Raw genomic sequence first — 19,811 nt, forward strand, 5'->3', positions numbered from 1 at the left:
TGATTGGCCGGCAGCATGTATTGCAGCGCACGATGCAGTACCTCTGTGGCGACCAAACCCTCAGGGGCGGCACACATGCACCCCACACACGTGCACTCCTTAAGCAGCTTCTAAATTTATGGAGCAGAACTGTAGAAGAGCATCAACCGAACATCAGGACTAGAGATGAGCGTTGTTCTACTCGAACTGTTCGCCAATCTCAAATTCGAGCTGTTTTGGGCGGTGTTCGAGCCGGTCGGCGAACACGAACAATTTGAGAAAAATTCGGCTGTTCGAGGTTATGTTCGATAACTGTTCGTGCACCAAAATCATAACTGGATTTTTTCTCAGTAATGATGAAAATTAATGTTAATACGCAGTTTGAGTGTACAGCGGGGCGGGGGGAGGGGCAGGGGATGGATCTCTGCAAGAACAATGAAGATCTCCATTTTTTTTTCTCTTTCCCGCATTTGCAGTGGGGAGGTGCAATCTGTCAGCCTATCAGCAGCGCACACACGGAGCGAAGTGCTTTTTTTCACACAAGCAAGGGCATGTGTGATTGGCAGTGTATGTCACATGTCCTTGCCCTATAAGACCAAGCCATTTTCCCCGTCGCCACCATTTTCTCACTGCTGCAGCTGCGTGTTAGACGGCACCGCTGTTGCTGTGTGCGCTATACCTTGTTAATTTCAAGCCAATTTTCGCACAAATATACAGATAGCTTGGGAGTAGGGAATAGTTGTGATTGCAGTCCTTTTAAGGACTAGGTTACAGCATTTCCTACGACTTTTATCAGGCAGGTCTGTGCTCTTAAATAGATAGATTGTGGGAGTAAAGACTAATTGTAATTGGAGTCCTTTTCAGGACTAGGTTACATCAGTTCCTATCAGTTTTTGCCAGGCAGGTCTGTGCCAGTGCTGTGCAAGTTTTTTTTACAGCATTTGGCTGAATCTAGCAAAGCTAATCCTTTTTGGCCTATTGCAGAGTGTGTTAGTCAGTGGAGTAGCCTATCTGTGTTGCAAGATATACCACCTGTGTATAGAATACCAATTTTTTTACTGCACCTAGTGAAGTAAAATCTTTTGGGCATAGCATCATTCTATTAGTCCATCTATACTGACCTCCATCAGGTTGCAAACTGAATATAATTTTTTTCTGCATCTAGCTCTGAAAAAATATTTGGGCTTCTAGCAGTGTGTGGGACTTGGTCTATTAGTCCATCTATACTGACCTCCATCAGGTTGCAAATTAAAAATAATTTTTTTCTTCATTTAGCTCTGAAAAAATATTTGGGCTTCTAGCAGTGTGTGGGACTTGTTCTATTAGTCCTTCTATACTGACCTCCAGCAGGTTGCAAATTGAATATAATTTTTTTCTGCATCTAGCTCTGAAAAAATATTTGGGCTTCTAGCGGTGTGTGGGACTTGGTCTATTAGTCCATCTATACTGACCTCCATCAGGTTGCAAATTAAAAATAATTTTTTTCTGCATCTAGCTCTGAAAAAATATTTGGGCTTCTAGCAGTGTGTGGGACTTGGTCTATTAGTCCATCTATACTGACCTCCATCAGGTTGCAAATTGAATAAAAAAATTTTCTGCATCTAGCTCTGAAAAAATATTTGGGCTTCTAGCAGTGTGTGGGACTTGTTCTATTAGTCCTTCTATACTGACGTCCAGCAGGTTGCAAATTGAATATAATTTTTTTCTGCATCTAGCTCTGAAAAAATATTTGGGCTTCTAGCGGTGTGTGGGACTTGGTCTATTAGTCCATCTATACTGACCTCCATCAGGTTGCAAATTAAAAATAATTTTTTTCTGCATCTAGCTCTGAAAAAATATTTGGGCTTCTAGCAGTGTGTGGGACTTGGTCTATTAGTCCATCTATACTGACCTCCATCAGGTTGCAAATTAAAAATAATTTTTTTCTGCATCTAGCTCTGAAAAAATATTTGGGCTTCTAGCAGTGTGTGGGACTTGGTCTATTAGTCCATCTATACTGACCTCCATCAGGTTGCAAATTGAATAAAAAAATTTTCTGCATCTAGCTCTGAAAAAATATTTGGACTTCTAGCGGTTTGTGGGACTTGGTCTATTAGTCCATCTATACTGACCTCCATCAGGTTGCAAATTAAAAATAATTTTTTTCTGCATCTAACCCAGCCAATAGTTTTGGCCTAATACCACAGTTTGGCCACTCAGCTCTGCTCGGTTACCATCCATTGTTTTTTTGTGCAAACAACTCCAGAGTTGTGAATTAGTTAACCACCAAAATGAGTGGAAAAAGGCCTGCTGCTGGTGGAAAGGGGAATAGGCGTGTTGGGAAGGGGAAAAAAGGTTGTGTCCGTGGGGTAGGTGCAGAAGAAAGACCATCTTCCAGCCAAACTAAAATGTCTACTTCTTTTAGCGGACAATGTGATAAGATCCCTTTCTTACGGCCACGCCAATCGCTACAAATTCCAGATGAGGCACAAAAACAGCAGGTGCTTCAACGGATATCAAGTGCTCCTTTAAGTGGGCTCTCCTCCACATCAACTTCAACATCACAAATACTCCAGTCCTCAAAGGTGTCACCCAAATCGCACTTGCTTCCTCACAGCTCCCAAATCTCCAGCTGCCCGTCTGAGTATGAGGTAGAACAGATGGTTGAGTCTGCAGAGCTGTTTACTCATACTATAGCCTGGGAATCAGAGGTCGACTCCAGCGCTTCTGTGAATCCAGACGAGGAAATGATCTGCACTGATGCCCAGAATCTTTATGAGTCGGATCCAGGACCAGACGCAGAAGGTTCTGACCATAATGTAGACCCTCATTCCCAAACTGTAACTCCTGTTGGTGGAGACAATGAGGAAGACGATGATAAGACTCAAATACCTGATTGGAGCGACAACTTTAGTTTTTTGTCAGGGCAGGAACAGGTTGGCTCTGAGGACGACGGGTGTGATAACGCACAGGGTGATGATGATGAGGTCGGAGATCCCACTTACTGTCAACCCACAGTCAGCCAAGAGATGAGGTCAGCAGAGGAGGTGGAGGAAGATGCTAGTGACGACGAGGTCAGGTTGCGCCTTCCTGGACAGAGACGTAGTACTGGAAGCACGTCAACAACTGCATCCTCAAACACAACTCTGCCTCTCACCACAAGTCGTGGTGGCTCTTCAGGTCGCATGGGTGCTAAGCCTTGCATAGCCTGGGCATTTTTTCAGATCGATAAAGATGACCCAACTCGTGTTATCTGTAACATTTGTCAGCAAAAGCTAAGTAGAGGACAAAAAATACATAGTTTGAGTACTTCATGCATGAACCGGCACATGGACATGAAGCATAAGTTGCAGTGGGAAGCTCAGTGTGCTACAATGCGGTCTAGCCGGCCGGGCCAACCACCGTCTGCCATATCTTGTGCATCCGCAGCCTCTTCATCCTCTGTGACTGGGGGAACAGCAGTCACACCTGTTTTGGGGCGCAGACCTGCCACCTCTTTACCCGCAACAGCCAGCGTGATTGGCAGGTCATCATTTTCTTTGGAGGTGGTAACACCAGCTGGTCTTGAGCGCTGTCCGACATCAATAGCACCACCTTTGGATCAAGGCAACCTAACATGTCCGCCTGCATCTTCCTCACAGACCGGCAGTTTGCCGGGGACACCCTTATCAACCCCGTCTAAGCACAATAGCCAGCCCTCGGTCCCTCAGATGTGGACAAGTAAAAGACCATTTCCTCCTAGCCATGAGAAAGCTAAGAGGTTGAATGTCACCATCTGCAAGCTCTTGGCTACAGAAATGCTGCCTTTCCGCCTGGTGGACACAGAGGATTTTCGAGACCTTATGTCCGTCGCAGTGCCCCAGTACCAGATGCCCAGTCGGCACTACTTCTCAAAGAAAGGTGTGCCTGCGCTCCACCAGCATGTCGCACACAACATCACCGCTTCTTTGAGAAACTCTGTGTGTGACAGGGTGCATTTCACCACAGACACTTGGACGAGTAGGCATGGACAGGGGCGTTACATGTCGCTGACTGGGCACTGGGTAACTATGGTGACAGCAGGACAAGGGGCTGCTGTCCAAGTCTTGCCGTCCCCACGAGTTGTGCGTCAATCCTCTTTATGTCATTTTTCCTCCACTGCTTCTGCCTCCTCAACCTCCTCTCGGTCTTCCACCTGCACCCAAAGCCTGTCTGGTCATGCCACAAGCTTTCTAACTGCGCAGAAGGGATCCTGCACACCTCCTTACTATGCTGGCAGTAGGGCTCAACATCATCAGGCGGTTTTTACATTGAAATGTCTGGGAAATGTGAGTCACACAGCTGAGGAGTTGTGGTCAGCTCTGGAGAACCAATTTCATGAATGGTTGTCTCCACTGGACCTGAAACCAGGGAAGGCCGTGTGCGACAATGCTGCAAACCTGGGTGCGGCCCTTCGCCGGGGCAATGTCACACACGTGCCATGTATGGCTCACGTGTTGAACCTGGTTGTCCAGCAATTTTTAGCCCACTATCCCAGACTAGATGGCCTTATGCAGAGGGCACGGTCGCTGTGTGCTCACTTCCGCCGTTCGCATCCCGCAGCTCAGCGACTTACATCTCTACAGAAGTCGTTGGGCCTGCCACTTCACCGGCTAAAATGCGATGTGCCTACCCGGTGGAATTCAACTCTGCACATGTTGCAGCGACTGTGGCAGCACCGACAAGCCCTGGTGCAATACGTTCTGACGTATAGCCTGGGCCAACGAGATTCAGAGGTGGGGCAAATCACGCTGGAGGAGTGGTCTCAGATCAGGGACCTATGCACCCTTCTGCACAGTTTTGAAATGGCGACGAAGATGTTTAGTGCTGACGATGCCATTATCAGCATGACTATTCCGGTGATTTACATGCTGGAGCACATGTTAAACAGAATTCGGAGTCAGGTGGTGGCACAAGAGGAGGTGGAGGAAGTAGAGGAGGAGGAGTTGTATGCGGAAGGGCTAACATCTGCAAGGTCCAGACGGTCGGCAGCACCAAGGCGGCAGGCATGTGAGGGTGGGGGAGATGATTTTACCAGGGCGCATGGTAGCAGCCAAACTAGTGAGGAAGGTGCAGGAGCCCAGGAAGAAGTGGAGGACGAACTGATGGAAGACTCATCAGATGAGGGAGACCTTGATCACATTTCTGTTGTGCGAGGTTGGGGGGAGAGGACAGAGGAAGGAAGCATGATTGCTACCTCGCCACCAACACAACAGGGACTTGGTGCTCCTGGATGCGCAACACACATGAGTGCCTTCTTGCTGCACTACCTGCAACATGACCCTCGAATTGTGAGAATTAGAAATAATCCTGACTACTGGGTTGCCACACTGTTAGATCCCCGGTACAAAAGTAAATTTGCAGAAATTATTCCTGCCATAGAAAGGGATGCACGCATGCAGGAGTATCAGCAGAGACTGTTGCAGAATCTTACATGTGCTTTTCCACAAAATACCAGTGGTGCACGTAGTGAATCTCACAGTTCCAACTTGCCAACCGTGGGACCGTCAAGTGTTCAGCACTCAAACCGTAACAGAACCACAGTATCTGCTGGTAACATCAATTTTGCGGAATCATTTCACCACTTTTTTAGCCCATCCTTTGCAAGGCCACAGGAGACAAGAAGTCTGACACATAGTCAACGCCTAGAGACGATGGTACAGGAGTATCTCCAAGTAAACATTGAAGCCACGACTGTGTCACTGGACCCTTGCTCTTTTTGGGCTTCCAATCTGGATAAATGGCCGGAGCTAGCCACTTACGCCTTGGAGATCTTGTCATGCCCCGCAGCCAGCGTTCTGTCTGAATGTGTGTTCAGCGCTGCTGGTGGTGTGCTGACAGATAAGCGCACGCGGCTCTCCACTGATAATGTAGACAGACTCACGTTCATAAAGATGAACAAATCATGGATCCGAAACGACTTTTCTACCCCTGTGTCATCCTGGGGAGAGTAAAAGCTTGATGATTGGTTAAAATCACCCTACCAACCGTTTTAAGCTTTCAAATTACTAATCATGTTTATCTGTATCTTGACTGGAAAATAATTTGGGCTTTGTAGCAGTGTGCAGCACTGATCCTATTAGGCCATCTATAATAAGCTTCACCAGATTTAAAATTAAAAATAATTTTTAGCTGCATCTAGCCCGGAAAATAATTTTGGGGCTCCGAGATGCGCAAGACACATAAGTGCCTTCTTGCTGCACTACCTGCAGCATGACCCTCATATTGTCAGAATTCGAAGTAATCATGACTACTGGGTTGCCACACTCTTAGATCCCCCAAACTTTTCGATCAACCTTTTCATTTTAATAAAGACCAAAAAAATGGTCATTTTTGAAATTATAAGCATTAGCAGGTTGTTAGAAACTGAAATCAAACAGTTTTCAACTCAAAACTTTATTCTAGGTGATGTTACATTTTCACATAGGACCCCTTGTTCGAAAGGAGCTTCTGAACTCTCTCGTCCATTGAATTTGTCAGGTTTTGGATGGTTTCTGCTTCAATTGTTTTGCATGAGGACAGAATACCCTCCCAGAGCTGTTGCTTAGATGTGAACTGCCTCCCGCCATCATAGACACTCCTTTTAATGATGCTCCAAAGGTTCTGAATGGGGTAGAGGTCAGGGGAGCATGGGGGTCACACCATAAGTTTGTCCCCTTTTATGCCCATATCAGCCAGAGATGCAGATGTTTTATGTGCAGCATGAGATGGTGCATTATCATGCAGAAAAAATGATCTTGCTGTGAAATACACGGTTCTTCTTTTTGAACCATGGCAGTAAGTGCTGTTTGAGAAAATCCACATACATTATGGAGTTCATCTTTAGCGCCTTCAGGGATCCTAAAGGGGCCGACAATTTCTCTCCCCATGATTCCAGCCCAAAACATTACTCCACCTCCTCCTTGTTGGCGCTGTAGCCGTGTTTGCGTGGGGTGTCCATCAACCAGCCATCCTCCACTCCATTCATCTGGACCATCGAGCGCTGCACGGCACTCATCCGTGAACAAAACAGTTTTGAAATCAGTCTTCATGTAATGTTTGGCCCACTGGAGCCGTTTCTGCTTGTGTGAAGTGGATAGAGGAGGTCGACAGGATGGCATATGCACAGCTGCAAACCTCTGAAGGACCCTGCATCTTGTTGTTCGGGGGACGTTGGAGGCACAAGCAGCTTCAAAAACTTGTCTGCTGCTATGACAAGGCTTTTTTGCCGCTGCTGTTTCAACCTGACGTAATTGCCTGTAGGAAAGAGTCCTCAATTTGCCCTTATCAGCACGCACACGTGTGTACTGTGAATCAGCTACATACTTCTTGATTGCCAAGACACTTCATCCTGATCATCGCACAATGTTGATTGTAGTCATGCCTTGACCTAAACACTCCACAATTTGTTGCTTCTCAGCAGCCGACACATCCTTTTTCTTTCCCATTTTGGCAGAAAATGTAGGCTGCTTAATAATGTGAGAGAGCCTTCTTAAGTAGTCTTGCCTTTCATTGGACACACCTGCCAAACTAATTAGCACAGGTGTCTGCAATTGCTTACAGTGATATAAAGAGCCCTGACACACATCACCATCAATGAGTTTAACTGACAAACAAACAAATTCTTCCCTTATCACTCCTAAACACTTTTTGCATAATAATTTGGAACGCGGTGTACATGTGCTTTTCCACAAAACACCAGTGGTTCACGTAGTGAATCTTACAGTTCTAACTTGCCAACCGTGGTCTGTATGGAATTGTTCAATAAAGGGCCCAAAATTAAGATAACATAGATGGGAGAGGTCTCTATGAATAGGAATTCCTAAGTATTTGATACCCTGTGAGGGCCAGGCAAAGGGAAAGTTGGACTGGATGGAATCCTATATGGATTTAGGGAGGGAGACATCGAGGGCCTCAGACTTCGCTGCATTGATTTTAAAATTTTACCATGTAACAAAGTGATCTATTTCAGCCATAACAGCATGGATGGATATATGTGATTGAGTGATATATACTAGGACATCATCAGCAAATAGAGAGCACTTGTACTCGGTGCCTCCCACCTCAATCCACCTAATATTGGGGTTATGGCGAATTGATGAGAGCAGGTGCTCCGTCACTAGGATGTATAAGAGAGGGGACAGAGGACATCCCTGCCTTGTCCCATTGGTGATTGTGAAAGGTGATGAAAATGTTCTGACGCACCCCCTGGGCCTTGGGACACCCGGAGCCGGACCCTTTTTGGTGGATGCTGGTGGTTGTAGTCTTCGTGGCGGCGATCCGGTTCCGTGGCTCAGGGCGGTCAAACCAGTGGCGGAACTATTTATGTGGTTTTGATGTTTAAATGTCCGACTACGCCACCCGTGGATTGCGGTCAGAGTGAACCGCCGCTACAGGGCAGACCGCTAAGGCTGGTGTTGTGGGTGCAGCAGAGCGTAGCATAACTCCCCACGGGAGGAGTATAGCCTCAGGGCAGTGTATGCGGAGGATGGGGGTGATGGTGCAGGGCAGCAGCAGTAACGACACGGAGTCAGTGATGCAGTTCAGGGCCTTTACTCACAGTTCTTATTATCCAGACCACGTCTGCAGGTAACGGCTGCCCACGTCGTACTGTGCTCACCAGGTGAGGGGCTCAGACAACTCCCAGATAACTTTGGAGCGCTTCACAGGACCCCCTTTGTGTGTCCTTTGTCTGGCCTTTCTTACCAACACTTCTGTCCGGCTGCCTCGGGCCTCCTCTTGGTAAACTTGGCGCCAGTTTCCCTGACCCTATGTGGTGCCTTCCTAGCGGGTGGAGCAAGGGGCTGCGCCACATAAAATGTCAGAGCCTCCGGTTTCTAGCTGAGGGTCGTTTCCTGCCTCCACTAGTTCGGGGACCGGTCTCCCCCTTTGGCCTGACCCCTCCACGCAGGTGGATTCGGGCGTGCGGTGGCGACTCGCCCGTCCGCACCCCTGGGATCCCTTCATTCCTCGTTCCTGGAGCCTTCTCCGCTCCTCTTCCTTCCTTCTCCCTCTTGCAGGCCTGGGCCTCTGTTACTAGGCCCGCCTCCGGAGCAGAGCTCATGCAGAGCCCCTGCTCCCTGCCACTTCTGCTCAGACTTCTCTGCACTGAACTAAGATGGTGCCCACGTTTTATACTCCCTTCTCAATGCACCCAGGAACTGCTTCCTCCCTGCTCCTGCACTGCAGGGTTCCCTTTCCTCAGTGTTCCCTCCCCCCACTCCAGCCAGGGACAGGGACTGTCGTGCCCATCTCAGGGGCATATTGGTCGCCCTGCCCCACGGCAATGTGGTGTAATGCATGCAGGTGTCGGGTCCTGATCCACACTCCATCCTTATCTGAGAGTGAGATATCACACCTCTGGGTGAGGTGCAATACGTCTGTAGCAACCGAGCCCTCGGTGCTACAGTTCCATTTATCTTCAGCCTAGGTGACGTATTGTGATACAGGGCCGTGATTTTGGCTATAAAAGGGTCCCCTAGACCCCTACCCCAAGCTTTTTAAGAGAATCATATATGGCGTGCCAGGAGACTCTATGGAATGCTTTCTCAGCATCCAACGAGAGTATCTACTTACAAATTTTTAACTGCATCTAGCCCAGGAAATACTTTGTGCCTAGTAGCAGTGTCTGCTAGTCAGCGGATTATCCCGGCTGTTAAGCAAGCTACACCACCTGTAGTTTGGACACTTAATTTTTTCAAAGGAAATGCTTCGGGACCACGGGATACTTAGTGAAGAGCATCAGGAGGCACCCCAAGGCATAGGGGCTGGGACTGGCACTAGGATGCCTTGCGGTGGACAGCCGAGCTCGATCCTTATAAAAGCTTTTTAACTGCAGCAGCTTTAGTGGACGCTACTGGAGCTGGAATTACGCGGCTGCTGGCATGAGACTTGCCCTCCAATAGATCCTTGTAAATGGATTTAAAGTGTATTCATTCAAATTAGAGGGACAATTTAAATTAAAAAGCTTAGAGCTGCCTCCACCACAGGGGGGCTCTCTCGACCCACCAGCGGACAGGCACCAGTATTGGGAGAGGGGGGCTGGCCGTCAGGGTTCACCGCGGCTCTGGCACAAACCCGGCGACACGGAGGTGGCACGGGCAGGAGCGGACTGGCCGTCTCGGCTTCTCACTTTTTGGATTTTAGAAGGGCATGACATGCCTATATCTGTGTCTCCCCCTCCTTTTACTCCTCCACCTCTTTTCCTTTCGCATGACTATATGTACTTGTCACTTTTCCATGTGTTAGTTGTGTCTTCTGAGCAGTTTGTCAGCTTTTGGACACCTTTGAAGGTGTTTTCTATGTGTTTCTATGTGTTTTTGTTTGCCTGCCATTGGTTTTAACGGTGTTCGAAGGTGTTCGACGAACAGTTCGACGAACAGTTCGGCGAACACACGGGTGTTCGACGAACCGAACCGAACTCGAACACTACGGGGGTGGCTCAACACTAATCAGGACCAATATCTGCTCCTTTGTGTAAGGATGAACAGGAGGACTGCAAAGGCCCTACAACATAACCAGAAGCACGTTACACCCAAAATTGTCAGAAGCAGACTCCATGATGGCGGTATGAGGGCCCGACGTCCTGTAATAGGACCTTACTCACAGCTCAGCACCTTGCATCTCAATTGGCATACACCTGAGAACACCAGAATTATCAGGTCCTACGTTCTCTGTACAGGTGACAGCAGGTTCACATTGAGCAAGTGATAGATGTGAAAGTCTGGAGACGCCGTGGTGAATGTTATTCAGTCTGCACCGCCACCCAGCATGATGGGCACCATGTGATAGCCAACGGCAACCTGACTGCTGTTAGGTACACGGATGAAATCCTTAGAGCCAATGTCAGAACTTACCGTGGTGCAGTGGACCCTTGGTTCCTCCTAGTGCAGGACAATACCCTTCCTCATGTGCCATACTGGGAAGGCAGTTCCTGGATGATGAAAACATTGATGAGCTCACTTTCCCCAGACCCAGGTGCAAACCTGGTACAACTTGTGTAGCTACACAGGGGTCCAAAAGGTAAGAGTGGCCACTACCACTTCCAAAACAGGTGGAATTGTCTGTGTCCACTCATGCCCAGACCTGAATTCAATTGTGAATCTTTAAATCATTATGAATCAATGCATCCAATGCCGGGGTCTGGGAGGCTGTGGTTGGTGTTACCGAAAAGGATGATTGCAACAGACTTCATGGATGGGCGGCTTATGACTGGTAGTGAACAGAAGGGCGGCTATATTAAAGGGGCCAGAGCCGTACTTATAAGCAGAGGCCCACATGACGGTGATTGGGCCAGGAGAGGAAAATAAAGTTTGAATGGGGTCTATGGGATTGGATCAATAGGGAGTGGGAGGGGATAGTAAAAGGGGGTATAAAAGGAAAAGTGTGGGAAAAGGGGCCATTCCTGTGGGGAGAGCAATGGGAAAAGTCTCACCTGCACACCCTCTTTTTTCAGGGAATTTAGAGATGTCTAATGGAAATATATACAGTACAGATCAAAAGTTTGGACACACCTTCTCATTTAAAGATTTTACTGTATTTTCATGACGATGAAAATTGTACATTCACACTGAAGACATCAAAACTATGAAATAACACATGTGGAATTATATACTTAACAAAAAAGTGTGAAACAACTGAAAATATGTCTTATATTCTAGGTTCTTCAAAGTAGCCACCTTTTGCTTTGATGACTGCTTTGCATACTCTTGGCATTCTCTTGATGAGCTTCAAGAGGTAGTCACCGGAAATGGTTTTCACTTCACAGATGTCCCCTGTCAGGTTTAATAAGTGGGATTTCTTGCCTTGTAAATGGGTTTGGGACCATCAGTTGTGTTGTGCAGAAGTCAGGTGGAGACACAGCTGATAGTCCTACTGAATAGACTGTAAGAATTTGTATTATGGCAAGAAAAAAGCAGCTAAGTTAAGAAAAACGAGTGGCCATCATTACTTTAAGAAATGAAGGTCAGTCAGTGCGAAAAATTGGGAAAACTTTGAAAGTGTCCCCAATTGCAGTTGCAATAACCATCAAGCGCTACAAAGAAACTGGCTCACATGAGGACCGCCCCAGGAAAGGAAGACCAAGAGTCACCTCTGCTTCTGAGGATAAGTTTATCCGAGTCACCAGCCTCAGAAATCTCAGGTTAACAGCAGCTCAGATTAGAGACCAGGTCAATGCCATACAGAGTTCTAGCAGCAGACACATTTCTACAACAACTGTTAAGAGGAGACTTTGTACAGCAGGCCTTCATGGTAAAATTTTTTAACATTTTGATTTCTTTGATTAACAGTTCTGCACACAGAGATATTCCCCTAAGGCCACATTCACACATTCAGTATTTGGTCAGTATTTTACATCAGTATTTGTAAGTTAAAACCAGGAGTGGGTGATAAATACAGAAGTAGTCACGTGTTTCTATTATACTTTAACTCTGATTCTTCCACTCCTGGTTTTGGCTTACAAATACTGATGTAAAATACTGACCAAATACCGAATGTGTGAATGTGGCATAAGAAAGACAAAACCTCACTTTTATTTTTGTAAATATTCAGGTTTCGGATTTTATTAACCTTTATGATTAACCAGCAGCACTGTAGTTGTTCAATAATAAAATTAATCATTAAAAATATAAAATGTGCACCCCGTGTATATCTGTATACTGTATGTATACATCTGCAAAAGTTTGGTTCCCCATCCTTCAAATTTGATATCTATCTATCTATCTATCTATCTATCTATCTATCTATCTATCTATCTATCTATCTATCATTGTGACATTAGAATAAAAATGATGTCACAAGTGATGTGATGACATCACCGCATTCTATATCCCAGTGTTCCGTCCTAAGGGAAACCACTGCCTTACAGACTCCCAAGGGTGAGGCAGCCCCTTTTGTTTTTCGTGACAAACGAAGCAAAAATTGATTTTAAAATGGATAATTACAGAAGAGCCCAAAGAGATCGGGTTCTCAGAGAGAAGAGAGGAATAAATGAAGAGCAGGTACTATTGTTCGCTTTAGGGCGAAAAGACTTTATACTACCGGACATTGACACTGACGCCTCAAAAAAGGCGTCCAAAAGTCAAATTCTAGACAAAATGAGAAAGACCAAAAGACATGAGATCCTTACAGAGAGAAGGAAAATGGAGACCCTCACGGAGTCTCACTCTGCAGCCTCCGCTGAGCTTCAGATGGCCATTCTTATCTCCTTGAGAAAACTCGGAGATCTGGTCCCTGAAATACGGAGGAGAAACAAAGAAGCCATCCTCAATAAGAGGAGAAACATCAGCGCAGAGTTAGAGCTGGAAGAGGTTCTCCAAGAGACACCAAGACAAGTGACATCCTCCAGATCTGAAAGTCTGGAGGCACCGAAACTACAAAGAGCGGCAGCCCAGAAGAGGATCAGGAACAGCAGAGACTGGGTTGTCCAATGTAGAAGACGTCTCATCTACGCTAAATCCATTATAAATGGGAATGGTGCATTACGGAGGTCGAGGTCATCAGCTGAAAACATCTCCATCCCAGAGAACAAACAGCTGAGTGTTTCTCCACCAAACACATCACTGGATACAGATGGACCAGGTAAGATGGATCTGCTCAGTGTAATGAGACTGGGGGTGAGGAGGATTATACTCCTAATATTATGTACTGGCATCAATTATCACAAGTGCAGAAAAACTGTCCTTGTTGCCCATAGCAACCAATCACAATGCAGCTTTCATTGTTCCATAGAATGTTAAGAGATGGAATCTATGCTGTGATTCGTTGCTATGGACAACAGGGACATTTTTATTATTGGACAGTTTTGATAAATGAGAGCCCAAATATTAGACATTTCCTGCTCATTTACATAATTGTATTTAAAATTATAATATTTTCTTTTAGCTATATTTGTTAACCCCTTCTTGACCGGGTAACCTTTCGTTGTTTTTTCCTTCCTCCTTCGAAAACCCATAACTATTTATTTTTTAATTTGTCTCCCAATGTAGCTGTATGTGGACTTGATTTTTTAGTGGACGAGCTGTAGTTTTGAACATTATTTATTTTAGTATTCAATGTTCTGGAAAATGGGGAAAAAGATTCAAAATGTGGTAAAATTGTGGAAAAAAAGTGATTCCGCCATTGTTTTTTTTCTAGATGTTCATTGAGTGGTAAAAATGACCTGACAAAATGATTCTCCATGTCAGTTACAACTATGATAATGCTGAACAGGCATAGGGGTTATAATTCACTGAACTGGTAGAAGAAAATTAGGAATTTTATAAAAAATAAATTGGTTTGTGTCCCTATATTCTGAGACATTATATCTTTTGGATTTTGATAGCTGGATGGAGCTGTGCGAGGACTTGATTTGGGTTTTTTTGCGTGACAAGTTGTAACTTTTATAGATAACTTTCTCGGGTAGACAAGACATTGTGATATCTTTTATTACAATTTATTAGATGTATACTGCGCCCTCACAAAAACACTATTCTGGTCTTTACTAGTGTTGAGCCACCCCCGTAGTGTTCGAGTTCGGTTCGGTTCGTCGAACACCCGTGTGTTCGCCGAACTGTTCGTCGAACTGTTCGTCGAACACCTTCGAACACCGTTAAAACCAATGGCAGGCAAACAAAAACACATAGAAACACATAGAAAACACCTTCAAAGGTGTCCAAAAGCTGACAAACTGCTCAGAAGACACAACTAACACATGGAAAAGTGACAAGTACATATAGTCATGCGAAAAGAAAAGAGGTGGAGGAGTAAAAGGAGGGGGAGACACAGATATAGGCATGTCATGCCCTTCTAAAATCCAAAAAGTGAGAAGCCGAGACGGCCAGTCCGCTCCTGCCCATGCCACCTCCGTGTCACCGGGTTTGTGCCAGAGCCGCGGTGAACCCTGACGGCCAGCCCCCCTCTCCCAATACTGGTGCCTGTCCGCTGGTGGGTCGAGAGAGCCCCCCTGTGGTGGAGGCAGCTCTAAGCTTTTTAATTTAAATTGTCCCTCTAATTTGAATGAATACACTTTAAATCCATTTACAAGGATCTATTGGAGGGCAAGTCTCATGCCAGCAGCCGCGTAATTCCAGCTCCAGTAGCGTCCACTAAAGCTGCTGCAGTTAAAAAGCTTTTATAAGGATCGAGCTCGGCTGTCCACCGCAAGGCATCCTAGTGCCAGTCCCAGCCCCTATGCCTTGGGGTGCCTCCTGATGCTCTTCACTAAGTATCCCGTGGTCCCGAAGCATTTCCTTTGAAAAAATTAAGTGTCCAAACTACAGGTGGTGTAGCTTGCTTAACAGCCGGGATAATCCGCTGACTAGCAGACACTGCTACTAGGCACAAAGTATTTCCTGGGCTAGATGCAGTTAAAAATTTGTAAGTAGATACTCTCGTTGGATGCTGAGAAAGCATTCCATAGAGTCTCCTGGCACGCCATATATGATTCTCTTAAAAAGCTTGGGGTAGGGGTCTAGGGGACCCTTTTATAGCCAAAATCACGGCCCTGTATCACAATACGTCACCTAGGCTGAAGATAAATGGAACTGTAGCACCGAGGGCTCGGTTGCTACAGACGTATTGCACCTCACCCAGAGGTGTGATATCTCACTCTCAGATAAGGATGGAGTGTGGATCAGGACCCAACACCTGCATGTGTGACACCCCAGGGGTCTGGTTGCCACAGTGATAGAGATATTATGTCTGAGAGCAGGTGGGAGGTCCTTTGGTCAGGGATCCTGTGCATGCCACACCTCCTGCCCAGTCTTGGGAGGGGAAGAACTTCCCCTGTATAAACCCGGGGCTGAGGCAGGGTGAGTCAGACAAGGAGAGTGGAGAAGAGAAGCAGCATAGGAAACAGCAGAGTTACAAGGAGTCAGGGGCTGGCAGCTACAGAGCTCGCCCTGACTAAGAAGATTCTTTACCGGACCCGGAGTCCGAGGCTGTGGGGACTAACTCCTACCCAGCAGCAGAATCCGTCAGGCAGGGGATTTCAGGTCCTCTGGCCCAGAAGCCCGAAGGCACGGTCACACGCGTGGGACCAGCACCGCCATCGTGGAGCGGAAGCCATTAGAAGGCCCCGAGTCACCGGCCATACGGGTGAGCACCACACGGTACACTCAGGGACGTGGGCTACTTACATCAGCTTCTAGCAAGGTAGCCAGAAGAGTACAGTCAGTTTGGGAGGCCTACAACTACGCCTGGCCAGGGGAGATCCCATCTGCTCAAAGACTGACCAGGCCCCGTTTGCTAGCAAGTACTCCGGGAGGGTCTGTCGTTGTTACCAGTAAAGACCCTGAACTACACCGTACCGTCTCTGAGTGGTTCCTGCTACCCCCATCATCCACGTCGGCTGCCCTGAGGCCATACCCCTCCCGTTGGGGGTTATACTATCACGCTGCACAATCCTACCACCGGCCTCAGCGGTCTGCCCTGCAGCAGCAGCTTCCTGGCTGCACTCAACGGGTGGCGTAGTCATCAACTATTTACTACTAATAGACTGCCGTCTAGTTTGACTCCCTGGGCACGGACCGGGTCACCGCCACGAGATTACAACCCTCCACGGATCCGGCTCCGGGTAAGCTCCCGCGTGCGCACCGCAGCGCGACACAGGCCCAGGGGCGCGTCACATGCATTACACCACATTGCCGTGGGGCAGGGCGACCAATATGCCCCTGAGATGGGCACGACAGTCCCTGTCCCTGGCTGGAGTGGGGGGAGGGAACACTGAGGAAAGGGAACCCTGCAGTGCAGGAGCAGGGAGGAAGCAGTTCCTGGGTGCATTGAGAAGGGAGTATAAAACGTGGGCACCATCTTAGTTCAGTGCAGAGAAGTCTGAGCAGAAGTGGCAGGGAGCAGGGGCTCTGCATGAGCTCTGCTCCGGAGGCGGGCCTAGTAACAGAGGCCCAGGCCTGCAAGAGGGAGAAGGAAGGAAGAGGAGCGGAGAAGGCTCCAGGAACGAGGAATGAAGGGATCCCAGGGGTGCGGACGGGCGAGTCGCCACCGCACGCCCGAATCCACCTGCGTGGAGGGGTCAGGCCAAAGGGGGAGACCGGTCCCCGAACTAGTGGAGGCAGGAAACGACCCTCAGCTAGAAACCGGAGGCTCTGACATTTTATGTGGCGCAGCCCCTTGCTCCACCCGCTAGGAAGGCACCACATAGGGTCAGGGAAACTGGCGCCAAGTTTACCAAGAGGAGGCCCGAGGCAGCCAGACAGAAGTGTTGGTAAGAAAGGCCAGACAAAGGACACACAAAGGGGGTCCTGTGAAGCGCTCCAAAGTTATCTGGGAGTTGTCTGAGCCCCTCACCTGGTGAGCACAGTACGACGTGGGCAGCCGTTACCTGCAGACGTGGTCTGGATAATAAGAACTGTGAGTAAAGGCCCTGAACTGCATCACTGACTCCGTGTCGTTACTGCTGCTGCCCTGCACCATCACCCCCATCCTCCGCATACACTGCCCTGAGGCTATACTCCTCCCGTGGGGAGTTATGCTACGCTCTGCTGCACCCACAACACCAGCCTTAGCGGTCTGCCCTGTAGCGGCGGTTCACTCTGACCGCAATCCACGGGTGGCGTAGTCGGACATTTAAACATCAAAACCACATAAATAGTTCCGCCACTGGTTTGACCGCCCTGAGCCACGGAACCGGATCGCCGCCACGAAGACTACAACCACCAGCATCCACCAAAAAGGGTCCGGCTCCGGGTGTCCCAAGGCCCAGGGGGTGCGTCAGAACATTTTCATCACCTTTCACAATCACCAATGGGACAAGGCAGGGATGTCCTCTGTCCCCTCTCTTATACATCCTAGTGACGGAGCACCTGCTCTCATCAATTCGCCATAACCCCAATATTAGGTGGATTGAGGTGGGAGGCACCGAGTACAAGTGCTCTCTATTTGCTGATGATGTCCTAGTATATATCACTCAATCACATATATCCATCCCTGCTGTTATGGCTGAAATAGATCACTTTGTTACATGGTAAAATTTTAAAATCAATGCAGCGAAGTCTGAGGCCCTCGATGTCTCCCTCCCTAAATCCATATAGGATTCCATCCAGTCCAACTTTCCCTTTGCCTGGCCCTCACAGGGTATCAAATACTTAGGAATTCCTATTCATAGAGACCTCTCCCATCTATGTTATCTTAATTTTGGGCCCTTTATTGAACAATTCCATACAGACCACGGTTGGCAAGTTAGAACTGTAAGATTCACTACGTGAACCACTGGTGTTTTGTGGAAAAGCACATGTACACCGCGTTCCAAATTATTATGCAAAAAGTGTTTAGGAGTGATAAGGGAAGAATTTGTTTGTTTGTCAGTTAAACTCATTGATGGTGATGTGTGTCAGGGCTCTTTATATCACTGTAAGCAATTGCAGACACCTGTGCTAATTAGTTTGGCAGGTGTGTCCAATGAAAGGCAAGACTACTTAAGAAGGCTCTCTCACATTATTAAGCAGCCTACATTTTCTGCCAAAATGGGAAAGAAAAAGGATGTGTCGGCTGCTGAGAAGCAACAAATTGTGGAGTGTTTAGGTCAAGGCATGACTACAATCAACATTGTGCGATGATCAGGATGAAGTGTCTTGGCAATCAAGAAGTATGTAGCTGATTCACAGTACACACGTGTGCGTGCTGATAAGGGCAAATTGAGGACTCTTTCCTACAGGCAATTACGTCAGGTTGAAACAGCAGCGGCAAAAAAGCCTTGTCATAGCAGCAGACAAGTTTTTGAAGCTGCTTGTGCCTCCAACGTCCCCCGAACAACAAGATGCAGGGTCCTTCAGAGGTTTGCAGCTGTGCATATGCCATCCTGTCGACCTCCTCTATCCACTTCACACAAGCAGAAACGGCTCCAGTGGGCCAAACATTACATGAAGACTGATTTCAAAACTGTTTTGTTCACGGATGAGTGCCGTGCAGCGCTCGATGGTCCAGATGAATGGAGTGGAGGATGGCTGGTTGATGGACACCCCACGCAAACACGGCTACAGCGCCAACAAGGAGGAGGTGGAGTAATGTTTTGGGCTGGAATCATGGGGAGAGAAATTGTCGGCCCCTTTAGGATCCCTGAAGGCGCTAAAGATGAACTCCATAATGTATGTGGATTTTCTCAAACAGCACTTCCTGCCATGGTTCAAGAAGAAGAACCGTGTATTTCACAGCAAGATCATTTTTCTGCATGATAATGCACCATCTCATGCTGCACATAAAACATCTGCATCTCTGGCTGATATGGGCATAAAAGGGGACAAACTTATGGTGTGACCCCCATGCTCCCCTGACCTCTACCCCATTCAGAACCTTTGGAGCATCATTAAAAGGAGTGTCTATGATGGCGGGAGGCAGTTCACATCTAAGCAACAGCTCTGGGAGGGTATTCTGTCCTCATGCAAAACAATTGAAGCAGAAACCATCCAAAACCTGACAAATTCAATGGACGAGAGAGTTCAGAGGCTCCTTTCGAACAAGGGGTCCTATGTGAAAATGTAACATCACCTAGAATAAAGTTTTGAGTTGAAAACTGTTTGATTTCAGTTTCTAACAACCTGCTAATGCTTATAATTTCAAAAATGACCATTTTTTTGGTCTTTATTAAAATGAAAAGGTTGATCGAAAAGTTTGGGGGATCTAAGAGTGTGGCAACCCAGTAGTCATGATTACTTCGAATTCTGACAATATGAGGGTCATGCTGCAGGTAGTGCAGCAAGAAGGCACTTATGTGTCTTGCGCATCTCGGAGCCCCAAAATTATTTTCCGGGCTAGATGCAGCTAAAAATTATTTTTAATTTTAAATCTGGTGAAGCTTATTATAGATGGCCTAATAGGATCAGTGCTGCACACTGCTACAAAGCCCAAATTATTTTCCAGTC

Source organism: Phyllobates terribilis, unplaced genomic scaffold (assembly GCF_046119375.1).
Source record: "Phyllobates terribilis strain yellow unplaced genomic scaffold, ASM4611937v1 Scaffold_255__1_contigs__length_2797608, whole genome shotgun sequence".
NCBI lineage: Eukaryota > Metazoa > Chordata > Amphibia > Anura > Dendrobatidae > Phyllobates > Phyllobates terribilis.